The following is a 13,599-nucleotide window of genomic DNA, read 5'->3' as shown; positions in this document are numbered from 1 at the left end:
GCAACTGAAGTTTCTTCAAATGTGAAAGATTGTATCATTCTAGTCCATGTATCAACTGGATGTTTTATACGTGGTTATGTGTCCTGTTGGGTTGTAGTGCCTATCATATAATGATTGGTGCAAACCTAGGCCTAAACCTGAACATATATTCAGGTTATATTGTTACATTTTTTTCCCCATGACATTTGAAATTATTCCTTTCCTATTTCTCTGTTTTATTTCTTCTTTATTTTCACCTGTGACTAAGATCATTTTCCTTTTTTGAGCAAAGATATCTTTGCTTTTTACCCTCCCAGTTTGTTCTGCATTGTCCTTAACTCTAGACCAAACTTGTATTAACAGCTTTTCTCACAATGTAGCAACTTTTCTAACAATGTAACAAATACAACAGCTTCTATCCATCCTTCATTACCTTAACTAAGAGGAGCCTGTTTGCCTCCTAATAACCTATTTCAACCTTAAGCATTCCTTCCCCTCACTTTCAGCCCTTGCACTGAAGACAGGCTGACTGGTCTTTGCAAGACACTGTTGCAATACCACCACTATTAACATTACTAATTTATTTCAGAAATTTGCTGCGGTTAAATTGCTTTACTCATATTCTCCCAGACTTTCTACATATATTCTCACCTTTGTGCATATTATTTCCTATACTTGAAACAGTTTTCTTTCATTCTGGTTATGTTAAGCTTACTCTATCATTTATTTAAAGTTCTGACTGAATGTTGTACTTTCTTTTCCACATCTTCTAACATTTTTTCCAGACTTGATAGGTTGGCTTTCCTTTTTCCTTACCCATCACTCATTTAGCTGTTATATTTCTTGTTCTTGTATTGAACAGTGTCTCTTTACCACATTGTTTCTCCAGAGGAGAAAATGTCTCAAAAGTTAGAGGATTGATTTTTATCTCCTTTATGATAGCACCTCTCACATTACATTGTATAACTAGGAACATGTAAACTTAAAATGAATGATGATTTTAAGCCTAGTTCTCTCTATTAGATTGTAGGCTTAAGAAAGGAGAAACCGTATTTTTTATGTGATGTTCTGCAAATCCTTAAAATGAGGTAAATTAAACCTATTTGTTTTTTGATGTTGCTGCCACTGTTTTATCAAATAGGATCAACATATGTTTAAGTATTTTGGATGACATATCTATAAACAACCTTTTGAACCCTCAAAGCTAAGATTTTTTAGTTTTTATATATTTTGCATTTCATCAGATATACAAGTTATTTTACAGATTTAGGACTACATCTAGGAAAACTTTCAGTGGCTGGTTTTCATTGTATTGCTTCTCTGAGCCTGGCTTGGTGGGAAAGTATCAGTCTGGGTCCAATCTAGAAAGAGAAGCCACCTAGTGATTATAACAGGGAAGTTTAATATAAAAAAGTTTTTTAAAAAAAAGATTTTATTTGACAGAGAGAGTGAGAGAGCACAAACAGGGAACAGCAGAGGGAGAGGGAAAAGCAGGCTCCCTGGCTGATCAGGGAGCCCAATGGGGGGCTCGATCCCAGGGTCTTGGGATCATGACCTGAGCTGAAGGTAGATGCTTAATCTGAGCCACCCAGGCACCCCTTTAAAAAAGTTTTAAACTGTGGCAAAAGAAAGAAGACATGAGAATTCTATATGGTAACCCAGAGCTGAGGGAGAGTACTGAAGGAAGAGGTACCTGGACACCTCTTGGAAGTAGGGGGCCCAAGTTTGGGTTCAGGCCTCCCCTAAGAAGGGGTAGCTACAGCCCACTGGATGGCAGAGTTTACTGGTTTGCCTAGACCAGAGCTGGTCTTCAGTCACTAGGCTAGTAGGAAGCCACCCTCCAAGATTCAGGGAAGCTGTAGCTAGTTACTGAGTGTGTGAGCACACAGAGATGGAGGCGTTTCAAGTGTTGGCAGGACATCTGGAACATGAGGTGTTTGTGTTGGAAGGGTTGCAGGAAGATGATCATCAGCCTGGCCCAGGTCTGTGAGTGCCAAGGAGAACCATATATTCTGAGATTGTGACTAGGGAAGAGCATCACCAGATGTCTTCATACCCACCTTGTTTACTGATGGTGCAGCTGCCAGAAGCAGTGGGAGAGACCCTTCAGGGTGAATTTGGAGCTGAGAGACTAAATTGATAGATTCTGGAAAGGTTTGGTGGGAGAGAACATACAGAAAATATAAAATGCCTCACCTGTCCACCTCTGCTTTCCCTGCTTTGCAGTATCTTATATAGCCTATTCAAACCAAGAACTGGGCATAAAAGTAAGGTAGCAAAAATGTCAGGTCATTTAGAAAACAGGCAAAATGAGAAAACTTGGGCCAAGGTTTTAAACATCTATCTTTTTTTATTTTTTATTTATTTTATTTATTTATTTATTTTTTAAAGATTTTATTTATTTATTTGAGAGAGAGAGAATGAGAGAGAGCACATGAGAGGGGGAGGGCCAGAGGGAGAAGCAGACTCCCCGCCGAGCAGGGAGCCCGATGCGGGACTCGATCCAGGGAACTCCAGGATCATGACCTGAGCCGAAGGCAGTCGCTTAACCAACTGAGCCACCCAGGCACCCACATCTATCTTTTTTTAAAGGTTTATTGGGATGCCTGAGTGGTTCAGTCGGTTAAGTGTCTGCCTTTGGCTCAGGTCATGATCCCAGTGTCCTCAGATTGAGTCCTGCATTGGGCTCCTTGCTCAGCGGGGAGCCTGCTTTTCCCTCTGCCTGCTGCTCCCCCTGCTTGTGCTCTCTCTCTGACAAATAAAATCTTTAAAAAGTATATTTATTTTAGAGATAGTGTAGGGGGAGAGGGGCAGAGGGAGAGGGAGAGAGAATCTCAAGCAGAATCCATGCCGAGCATTGAGCCTGACGTGGGACTTGATCTCACAAACCTGAGATCACAACCTGAACCTAAACCAAGTTGGATGTTTAACTGACTGCACCACCCAGGCGCCCCTAAACATCTAATGAATTTAATAACTATAAAATAGTTCTGAACTGGAGATCTGGAACTATTCTAAGTATTCTGGAATTACATGAATTGTACTCTTAAATCAGAATGTCAGAGACTGGAATTAGAGTACATTCCTTCTGTTACTTTTCATCAAGGTAGCCACATAGTTTTTATATGAACTTTTCTGGAAATGGGGAGTTTCCTGCAATTGGAATGCTTTGTTTTATAGTATATTCTTGCTTCAGTTAAATCACTTTTTGCTTTTCTGTGTCTTCTCCATATTGCTTTTAATTTTGCCACTCAAGACAGTCTCACATGCACATTTCAGTCTTCTAGGTATTGAAATCAACAAGACTAATGCTCTTTCCATCTTTCAGACTAAGTGTTTCTAATTTCTGAAGTATTTCTTTGGACAGTTTTGTTTCTTCATGGTTTCAGTTTTGGGATGTTCTCTAGCTTTCAATATTTTGTTGTTTAAAAGCATATATTTTGGGGCACCTGGGTGGCTTAGTTGTTAAGCGTCTGCCTTCAGCTCAGGTCATGATCCCAGGGTCCTGGGATCGAGCCCCACATCGGGCTCCCTGCTCAGCGGGAAGCCTGCTTCTCCCTCTCCCACTCCCCCTGCTGTGTTCCCTCTCTCGCTGTGTCTCTGTCAAATAAATGAATAAAATCTTAAAAAAAAAAAAGCCTATATTTTACAAATGATATAGAGCTCTACTTAATATAAACTAGAGTATATGCTCTATTTTTTTATTTTTAAAAAATTGAGTTATAACATTTTCATGTGTACAATGATTTGATATTTGTTTATGTTGTGAAATGTTCGCAATAAGTCTAGTTAACATCCATCCACTTTTTTCTTTATTTTTTTAGAATTTTAAGTCCAGTAGAGTGTTATACAGTGTAGAGAGTAATATAACATACAGTGTTATATTAGTTTCTGGGGTATGATATAGTGATTCAACAATTCCATCACTCGGTGTTCATCAAGACAAGTACACCCCTTAATCCCCATCACCTACTTCACCCATCCCCCTACCCACCTCTCCTCTGGTAATATCAGTTTGTTCTCCACAGTTAAAAGTCTGTTTCTTGGTTTCTCTCTTTTTTCACTTTATTTTTTCTTCTCCTTTGGCTAATTTTTAAAAAAGGTTTATTGAGGTATAATTGACAAAATATTTAAAGTGTACGTTGTGATGATTTGATATACATACACATTGTGAAGAGTCCCCCCCCCACACCCATCTAGTTATTACATCCACCATCTCATATTTATCTTTTTTTTTCTTTCTGTTGTGGCACCAATATGCAAGATGTAAAGAGTAGAATGGGGACTCTACATTTGATTCTTTAATAATCTGTTACTCCATCCAGCTAGCATTTATTTGGCTCCTGGCACTGTGCAAGATATGTGTAGAGGTGGATGGAGGAGGGGAGGAATGGAGCGGGAGAGGTGATGATGAATAAGAAGGCATGACTCTATCTTGAGGAACATAATGGTGGAAAGATATAAATGGACACAATTATAGTACAACCAGTAAGTATCGTTTCAGAGAAATGAAGATGGAGAAACTGCTATAAAGGCACAAAAGATGGAGCAGCTAAGTGGCCTGGAGAAGATCAGGAATGATTTCACTCACGAGGGAAATTGAGTTGATCTAAAAAATGAACAAGTTTGCCATGAAAGAAATTGGGTGGAAGGGTGTTCTAGGCAGAGGGTAATAATGTGCAAAGACTTGAGTGGTAAAATGGTCTGGTTCAGAATTCATTGACTCGCAAGGGTGTGTTGTGGAAGAACAGTGGAAGAAACCTGCACCATAGTATCAAGCTTATGATTCCACCATTTATTAGCTCTTCATTGTGAATGAAGCACTTGACTTTGCCTGAGTCTTTTTTGTTTTCCCTCCCATTTGTAACAGCTACTTTGTAGTTTTGAGGATTAAATGGTGTAAGTTATGCCTGGCACATATGACACAGTAAATACTAGCTGGTTATGTGGTGATACCTCTAGTTGGGGGGAGGCACTAGGAATAAGACGTAAGACTGCTTCTACCCTTGTGCCTCCCTGTTCTAGTCTCCATACTATTGCAAGGCTTCTTCTTCTTTTTTTTTTTTTTTAAGATTTTATTTATTTGACAGAGATACAGCGAGAGAGGGAACACAAGCAGGGGCAGAGGGAGAGGGAGAAGCAGACTTCCTGCCGAGCAGGGAGCCCGATGCGGGGCTCAATCCCAGGACCCTGGGATCATGACCCGAGCCAAAGGCAGACACCCAACAACCGAGCCACCCAGGCGCCCTGCAAGGCTTATTCTTTTAAAAACATGTCTGAGATGTACCTCTTCTCAAAATTTCCAGTGGCTTCTCATCTCAGAGTAAATGTGAAGTTTCTGCCATAGCCTAAGAAGTCCTCTGTAGTGTGCCAACACCTCTCCCTTCACTCCCAAAACCAGAGCATTTCCTACCACTGGATTTGCTCTCTGATTCAGCCGCACTGGTCTTACTGTTCTCAAATAACTACAAATATGCTTCTGTCCCCACACTGTTGCACTGTATATCCTTCATTTGGGCAGTCTTTCCTGAAATACGCCATGATTCCCTCAGATGTATGCTCAAATGTCATTTTATCAGAAAGGCCTACCCTAATCCCCACCACTCCCCTACACCACTATTTTTGCCCCTCTACTTCTACTTTATTTTCCTTAAAGTTGAGGGCAGAGACTGTTTTTTAATTCACTGTTTTCTTCCCAACAACTAGAATTATGTCTAGCATTAATTTGAAGTGATATATAAATATTTGGTTCTCTGAATGAGGCTGAGAGAGTGGCCTGGGCACCCATCTAAGACCCTTGGAGTGTTCAGCTAAGAATTTTGGATTTTATCCTCAGGCAAAAGGAAGGTAACCAATGTTTTTGATGCAGCCTAAAGTGAATGTTAATCTTTTGTGTTAGTCCCTACATTGATTTGTGGTTGCAGCCAAATTGAATTTTTCCAAATACTAAAACCAATTATTTTCCTTCTTTCCAGTAATTAGTCCTTAAAATCTGATACCATGGCATAAATGCATTATGTTAGCAATTTCTTTGGGTAGTTAAAATTAGAATGCAGGCTTTATTTAGTTTTTGTTCAGAGGTATAGAGCGACTTTTACTGCGGCTACTATGATGTTTTAGTGTAAAGTTCTCAGAATATAGGTTTCCTTTTTTATAATGTTTAGAGGTCTGTTGATTTGTCTTAGGCTGCAGTAGTAAATGCCATTTAATTTACTGAATAATTTATGTGGGTTTTTGGACAAGAGATAAGAGAAATGAGCATAAAGAAGTCTTTTGGGGGTGCCTGGGTGGCTCAGTTGGTTAAGCGACTGCCTTCGGCTCAGGTCATGATCCTGGAGTCCCGCGATCGAGTCCCGCATCGGGCTCCCTGCTCGGCAGGGAGTCTGCTTCTCCCTCTGACCCTCCCCCCCTCACGTGCTCTCTCTCTCTCTCATTCTGTCTCAAATAAATAAATAAGATCTTAAAAAAAAAAAAGTCTTTTGGAAGGGGACTCAGAAGCTCTGATGACAGCAGAATATTGTGCATAACTTGTTTCACCCAGGGGTAGAGGTAACATGATGATGCCCCTGACTAGTAATTCAGCACCACTTAAAATCATTTAAATCTTCAATATTTTGAGAGAGACTTAGGGGAAATATGAAAAATTTTATTCATGAACAGGCTTACTTATTTCATTATTACAAGTTAAAGCTTGCAATATGTTACTAGAAATGAGCAATTTGGGGGCACCTGGGTGGCTCAGTCAAGTGTCTGCCTTCGGCTCAGGTCATGATCCCAGGATCCTGGGGTTGAGCCCTGCATCGGGCTCCCTGCTCCGCGGGAAGCCTGCTTCTCCCTCTCCCACTCCCCCTGCTTGTGTTCCCCCCTCACTGTCTCTCTCTCTGTCAAATAAAATCTTTTAAAAAAAAATGAGCAAGTTGTAGCAAATGTTTTCCAAATTTCTGCTGTAGTTCTTGGCTTTTTGTGTGTGAGCATGTAGTTTTCTTTTTTTTTTTAAGATTTTATTTATTTATTTGAGAGAGAGAGTGAGAGCAGGAACGCAAGCAGGGGGAGTGGGAGAGGGAGAGGGAGAAGAAGGCTTCGCCGAGCAGGGAGCCCGATGCGGGGCTCGATGCCAGGACCCTGGGATCATGACCTGAGCCGAAGGCAGACGCTTAACGACTGAGCCACCCAGGCGCCCCAGCATGTAGTTTTCTTAAGACAATTTATTTTTTTAAAAGATTTTATTTATTTATTTGAGAGAGAGAATGAGACAGAGAGCATGAGAGAGGGGAGTGGGAGAGGGAGAAGCAGGCTTCCTGCTGAGCAGGGAGCCCGATGCGGGGCTTGATCCCTGGACTCCAGGATCATGACCTGAGCCGAAGGCAGCCGCTTAACCGACTGAGCCACCCAGGCGCCCCTTAAGACAGTTTAAAATATAAAAGTTATTTCGTCCCTTGCCCCCACCCCCCTGCCCTTATTGGCTGGGGTGCCTTGGGCAAGTTATAGTTTTAAGTTCAATTTATAAAGCAGAGTTAAGGGTACCTGCCTTACACAGTATTAAATGAGGTAATACTTGTAAAACGCTTGCTTAGCACAGTGCCTCACACATAGTAAGTGTCCAATGTCAGATATTATTGATAAATACAATTATTTCAGAATTTCAGCTGATCATGATTATTGCCATGTAGCTGCCTGTGTGTGGGTATTTTGTAGAAATAGATAAGGCTCAGTGTTGGTAGTAAGGGCGGCTTAAAATTTTTTCCCACTAGAGGGCACTGTGTTCTTTGACGATGACAAGATTAAGAAACTGCCTGATTGGGTTACTGCCCCTAATGTGGTTTTGAGCTCAACCCCTGGCATTCATTCTCCAGTTACAACTCTTTTTTTTTTTTTTTTTTTAAGATTTTATTTATTTATTTGAGACAGAGAGAATGAGAGAGAGAGAGAGAGCACATGAGAGGGGGGAGGGTCAGAGGGAGAAGCAGGCTCCTTGCTGAGCAGGGAGCCCGATGCGGGACTTGATCCCAGGACTCCAGGATCATGACCTGAGCCGAAGGTAGTCGCTTAACCAACTGAGCCACCCAGGCGCCCTCCAGTTACAACTCTTAAAGACTGTGCTAGAGTATGTTAAGAAATGATCTTTCTGGGGCGCCTGGGTGGCTCAGTTGGTTAAGCGGCTGCCTTAGGCTCGAGTCATGATCCCAGAGTCCTGGGATGGAGCCCGCGTCGGGCTCCCTGCTCAGTGGGAAGCCTGCTTATCCCTCTCCCTCTGCTGCTCCCCGCTTGTGCTCTCTCTCTATCTCTGTCAAATAAAATCTTTAAAAAAAGAAAAATAATCTTTCTTATTTTCCCTTTCCTTCCCACTTCAAGGTATAACTTTTTTCTTCTTTTTTTTTTTTCTTTTTCTTCTTCTTTTTTTTGAGGAGGGAGAAGCATCTTTCTCCATTCTGTAAACTGGATATATTCTTTAGACATAAGACATTATGATTCACACTCTGACTGTCTTCTCTTCAGCATATGTTAGCCCCAGGGTTCCTAGTAGAACACTAATGGACATGCATCGTACCTGGTCTCTTCCTTGCCACCCTACCTAGAATTGCATAATGGAGGAGTGTTTGAGCCTTGGCACATGCTTTTGCCATTGTAAAGGGGTGGCCCTTGAAAGAAAAATTGGCTTTGGGTCTTCAGCAAGATATAGGCTTGACATCATGAAGTGGGAGTGGAGGTCCAAGGGAAATACCCTTGTAACTTATCATCCTTGAAGTCTCTTCCTTCTGCATATGGTTAAAACACGTTCAGCTAGTTGACTAGACCAATGACCATAGCTTCCCCAACATCTGTTCAAGTCAGGGAGAAAAGAGGAGAGGTGAAGTGGGGAAGGAGAAAGAAGGTGGAAAGGGGCAACAAAAAGTGAAATACAAAGTTTGGTAACATCACTATTTTGAACAGATCCTGCTTAGGTTAATCTTTTCATGGATTAGTAGAAATTTCTGATTGCTACCTGGTGCCTGGGTCTACAAAGTAACTTTGCAGGGGATGATATAACATCCACATCCTAGCCTGCATGTGACTTATCATTTTCTCCCTTGTTTCCATCTGTATACAGTGGGATGTCAATGTGAAGGGCCTCCACTTAGCGATGGCAACAGAAGGGAGCCCCTAAACATGAAAGGGTGAGTCAGGTATAGAGATAAGGGACAAAGAGGAGAGTGGAGGATCTGCCAGGATGACTGGAATGCTAGAAATTTCTCTAATACCCAGTGGGAATAGTGGGGGGAGGAGCCCCCCTTTGAGTCATCTAGGGTCCTGAAGTATAAAATCCTATTAGGAGCTGGAGTCCCTCTAGCCCAGTTTTAGGTTCTAGAAATGTTTAGATTTCATAGCATATGTTTTTCATAGCATTCTCTGTGACCCGTAGTGTCAGATTCAAATGAAAAAGTCCGAATTTAGCATTAACTGCATAGCGGGGGCTTCTCTGGCTGTTGGAAGGAAGGTCATTGTTGTCAAGAATGACCCAAACCAGGGCTTTGGTTCAATAATTCAAACAGTATCTCATCCAAGGACCATACATTCTGACCTCAGCTGAAAAGGGTACCCCCAATAAATGTTGATTAAGGTTCTTATCACATAGCTTTCTAGATGATGAGAAATAACTGTGTTCTAGAGCTGGGGTGGGCAAACTATGACGCACAGGTCAAATTTTAGCCTGCTGCTGGCCTTCGTACAGTCCACAAGCTAAGAATGTTTTTTACATTTATAAATGATTGAATAAAATTTAAAAGATGAATATTTTATGATAGAAGTAAAAGAATACAATCTACATCAACATTACTAGACTAAGTACTCATCACAATAGTTCTAATTCGCAGAAAAGCAACAAATTAGAAAAAAAAAATTTGTAATAACCACAGCAGAATTTCTTCACAAAAATCAAAAATGAAAATGGGGTTGAAGCCATGGTGTTTTAAGTGGCTTATTTGTTAGCCTAATAAGGGAAACTTATTTATTGATAGTGGGTTAGTTAAATTGTGATTGATTACTGCAACTGAAGGGATGTGTCCAGAGAAAATAAACTTAAGACTGTTAGTCTTTGGGGGAGAATAGGTGACCAAAGAGTTGATGACTTTAGGAGCAATATCAATAGTAAATTAAAAATCAGGGCAAATGAGGGGCACCTAGGTGACTCGGTTGTGTCCAACTCTTGATTTCTGCTCAGGTCATGATCTCAGGGTCATGAGGTGGAGCCCCATGTTGGCTCTGGGGTGGGCATGAACCTGCTTAAGATTCTCCCTCTCTACAACTACAGATGTTGTTGGACTGTTTTTAGTAGTGACAGAGCTCGGAATGTATACATGAATTTACACAGATGTTTCTTTTTTTTTTCAAGATTTTATTTATTTGAGAGAGAGCACATGAGAGGGGGGAGGGTCAGAGGGAGAAGCAGACTCCCCGCTGAGCAGGAGCCCGATGCGGGACTTGATCCAGGGACTCCAGGATCATGACCCGAGCTGAAGGCAGTCACTTAACCAACTGAGCCACCCAGGCGCCCCTACACAGATGTTTCTTATATTGCTATACCATACCTGTTTTGTTGTGTTTTGTTTTTTAAAACTGTTCTGTATATGGTTTCATTGACCACTTAGATTTTCTCCTATTTAACAGTATTCTAGAAGGGTAAGACAGGGGGAGACTGATGAAGGCTGGGTGCATTGGTCACTAGTAGGTAATGGAATGTAAAAGATCATGTAAGAATGAGTCATTTATTTACTCATGTATGCCTACTAAATGCCCCAGGTATTATGCTAGGCTTTGATGATTATGTCTCTGCTCCATGTGGTCTATAATCTGGTAGTGGAAGCATTCATGTAACAAATAATTTAATCTGGTAGTGGAAGCATTCATGTAACAAATAATTTAACCATTAACTGAAATGAGAACTTCAAATGAAACATACAGAATGTTCTGAGAATGTGTTATAGGGGCACTTATGTAGTTCTGGGGGTGTTAGATTAGATAGAAGGGAGCAAGGAAATGGCACTTGGCAGGTGAGTGGTAAAGAACAGTGAACCACATTCAGAAGACGCTTGCTGTATTTAGAGACATCAAGGGCCCACACAGACAGGAGATGAAATTGTAGCTATAGAAGGTTTGTTGTTTTTAAAGAAATAATTTATACATTTTCTTCCAAAGCCTTGTGAATTAAAAGAAAAAAAAAAAAGAGGATCGAAGTTTATGGGCTGTGTTAAAAAGAAAACCACAGGCCCAAAACAGTAGTATCACTTAGATTAAGGCCCCAAGTCAGTAAACCAAGACTTAATACCTAAACTAACTGTAGTTTCAACCCCCCAAGAATGTAACCTTGACCCAGTCATCATGGAATTTCCTGGTCAGTACAAGGAAAATTTACTGATAGACCCCTTGAGCTCCTCTTAAGAGGGCAACCTTGCCTAAACAATGCATTCCATGCTAATAAATTCCTTCTTTTTTTATGCCCTCTCTCTGCCTTTGAAAACCTTTCTTTTGTTTAGCTCAGTGGAGCTCTCCTGTATTTGCCAGATGGGGTACTGCCCATTCATGAATCATTTAATAAAGCCAATTAGATCTTCAAATTTACTCTGTTGAATTTTGTTTTTTAGTACTCATTTACCTGAAGAGTAAGAAAGACACAATTTATATTCCTTTCTTATAGGCACATAGCTTGGCACCGAAAAAAGCTGAATTGCCCTTTTCTAGGAAATTTTGATCACCTTCTTGAAATTGCTCCCTCCCATACCACACACTTCTGCTTCTCCCCTGCTTATTTTTTCCCCATAACACTTACCATTTTCTAATGTAGAATGTAAATTACCATTTTTTTTTTAAATGTTTGTTCTGATTCTTCTACTAGAATATAACCTGCACACGGGCAGGGAACTTTTGTCTTTTTCATTTACTGATATATCCCAAGCAACTAGAATGACACCTGGCATATATGGGGCATTTGGTTAATATTTGTTGAATTAATGCATTTGAGCTGTGTTGGAGAGGAAAATTTTTTCTCTGCCCTTCAAGATTATTCTGCTGGTCTAGGAATTAACATGAGACAGATTAATAGGAGAAAATCAAACCAAAGTTTTTAATAACACATATACCTCCAGCACACATGGAAGAGACCCAGAAAAACTGAGTAATTCCCATAATGACTGAAACCATCACCTTAAATACTATCCTCAGCTAAAGACAAAAGAAGATGTTGGGGTTGGGGGGGGTTGGTTATGGGAGGTTACTAGGAAAAACGCAGTAAATAAGGGTAAGATTGTTAAGCAGATTTAATTCCATGCCTTCTCCTAGATAAGAGTTTCTAAAGATTGAGTCATTTCCCCCCCTTCCTGTCATAGCAAGGGAGAAATACCCTTACAAATGAGATTTCCCTTAGGAATGTAAATACCTTTTACAGAAGGGTAACGTCTACTTGGTTTTCAGACTTTCTCTTATTTCTGCTATTTCTTAAAAATAACCAGCTTAAAATAACCAATATGCCAAAGAAGCATATCTTGGGGTGGCAAAATTTGCTCCCCTTCAGCTATAATAAGTTTTCTGGAGTTGGACTCAGTTGATTTTGTTGTTCATATAATCACTCAGTGGCCTTCCTGGAGTTATCTTTCTCTGTTAATATTCTGTTAGATTGGCACTATAAATTACATATGAAGCAATTTATTTTGCAGAAAAATTGGAATGTTGAATATCTTGAATCATTATGTCAATGGAATCTTGAAAAAATGGGAGTGTTGGGAAGCTAGCAGTTTAATGCTGTTTCTCAAAGATAATTACATCCTCAATTCAAGTAGGTAGAGCTAGAATGTCATAAGGCCATTTAATCTAGCCTTAATTTTATACACATGAGGAAACTGATTTAGCAAGGTTAGTTTAAGATCAGATTGTCATGTAGAGTTGAATGAATAGAATATTCTCATTTTCTTACCTTCGTAAGTTCAGAGCTCATTTCCAGTGTTCTCTGACACTTATTGTAGAAGCTCATACTCACATAACACCTTGATGTTAGAGTTCCTCCTGAGAACATTCTGGAATGGATAATGGTGAGGTGTGGGAGCAGGGGGAGTATGTATTGAGCCTTTTCCCACTAAGATCTGAACTTTAAATGTATGGCATTGATTTTGAGGATATAAAATATTTAAAATAATTGTTTAAGTTTTATCTGTGGGGCCAGTAAGGTGATTTCCTCATCTTACAGGGTGCCATAAAACATTACATTTTCCCTGTTTGATTTTCCTTGTGCATTTGTTGGATGGAATGAATCATTACATTTTAGAGTCTTTGAGGCAGGGGTCTATGTCATCTATGATTTTGGTAATCTCTAAAGTGTCTGGGATAGAATACATCCTCATATATCTCTGATATCCAGTGGTCATCTGAAAGTTGAACAACAGATAAGAAACATTTGCATAATGAAAGCATTGATCAATCTTGTTACTGGTAGAGATTTCAAAGGAAATAATCAGAAAGAATTGCCCAACACTGTCTTATCAGTCTTTTCCACCTGAATGATTATAGAAGGCAAATAACTTAGAGATGGGGGAAGTTGGGGGAAATGTTCTTATTGGAACATAGCAGCACTGCCTTTTCTTCCCTCCTAGCATG

The sequence above is a fragment of the Mirounga angustirostris genome, unplaced genomic scaffold (assembly GCF_029215605.1).
Source record: "Mirounga angustirostris isolate CCGP_5_RB_7025 unplaced genomic scaffold, mMirAng1.0.hap1 SCAF_14, whole genome shotgun sequence".
Lineage (NCBI taxonomy): Eukaryota > Metazoa > Chordata > Mammalia > Carnivora > Phocidae > Mirounga > Mirounga angustirostris.
The sequence above is the reverse complement of the archived record's forward strand: the minus strand, read 5'-3'. Positions refer to the sequence as shown.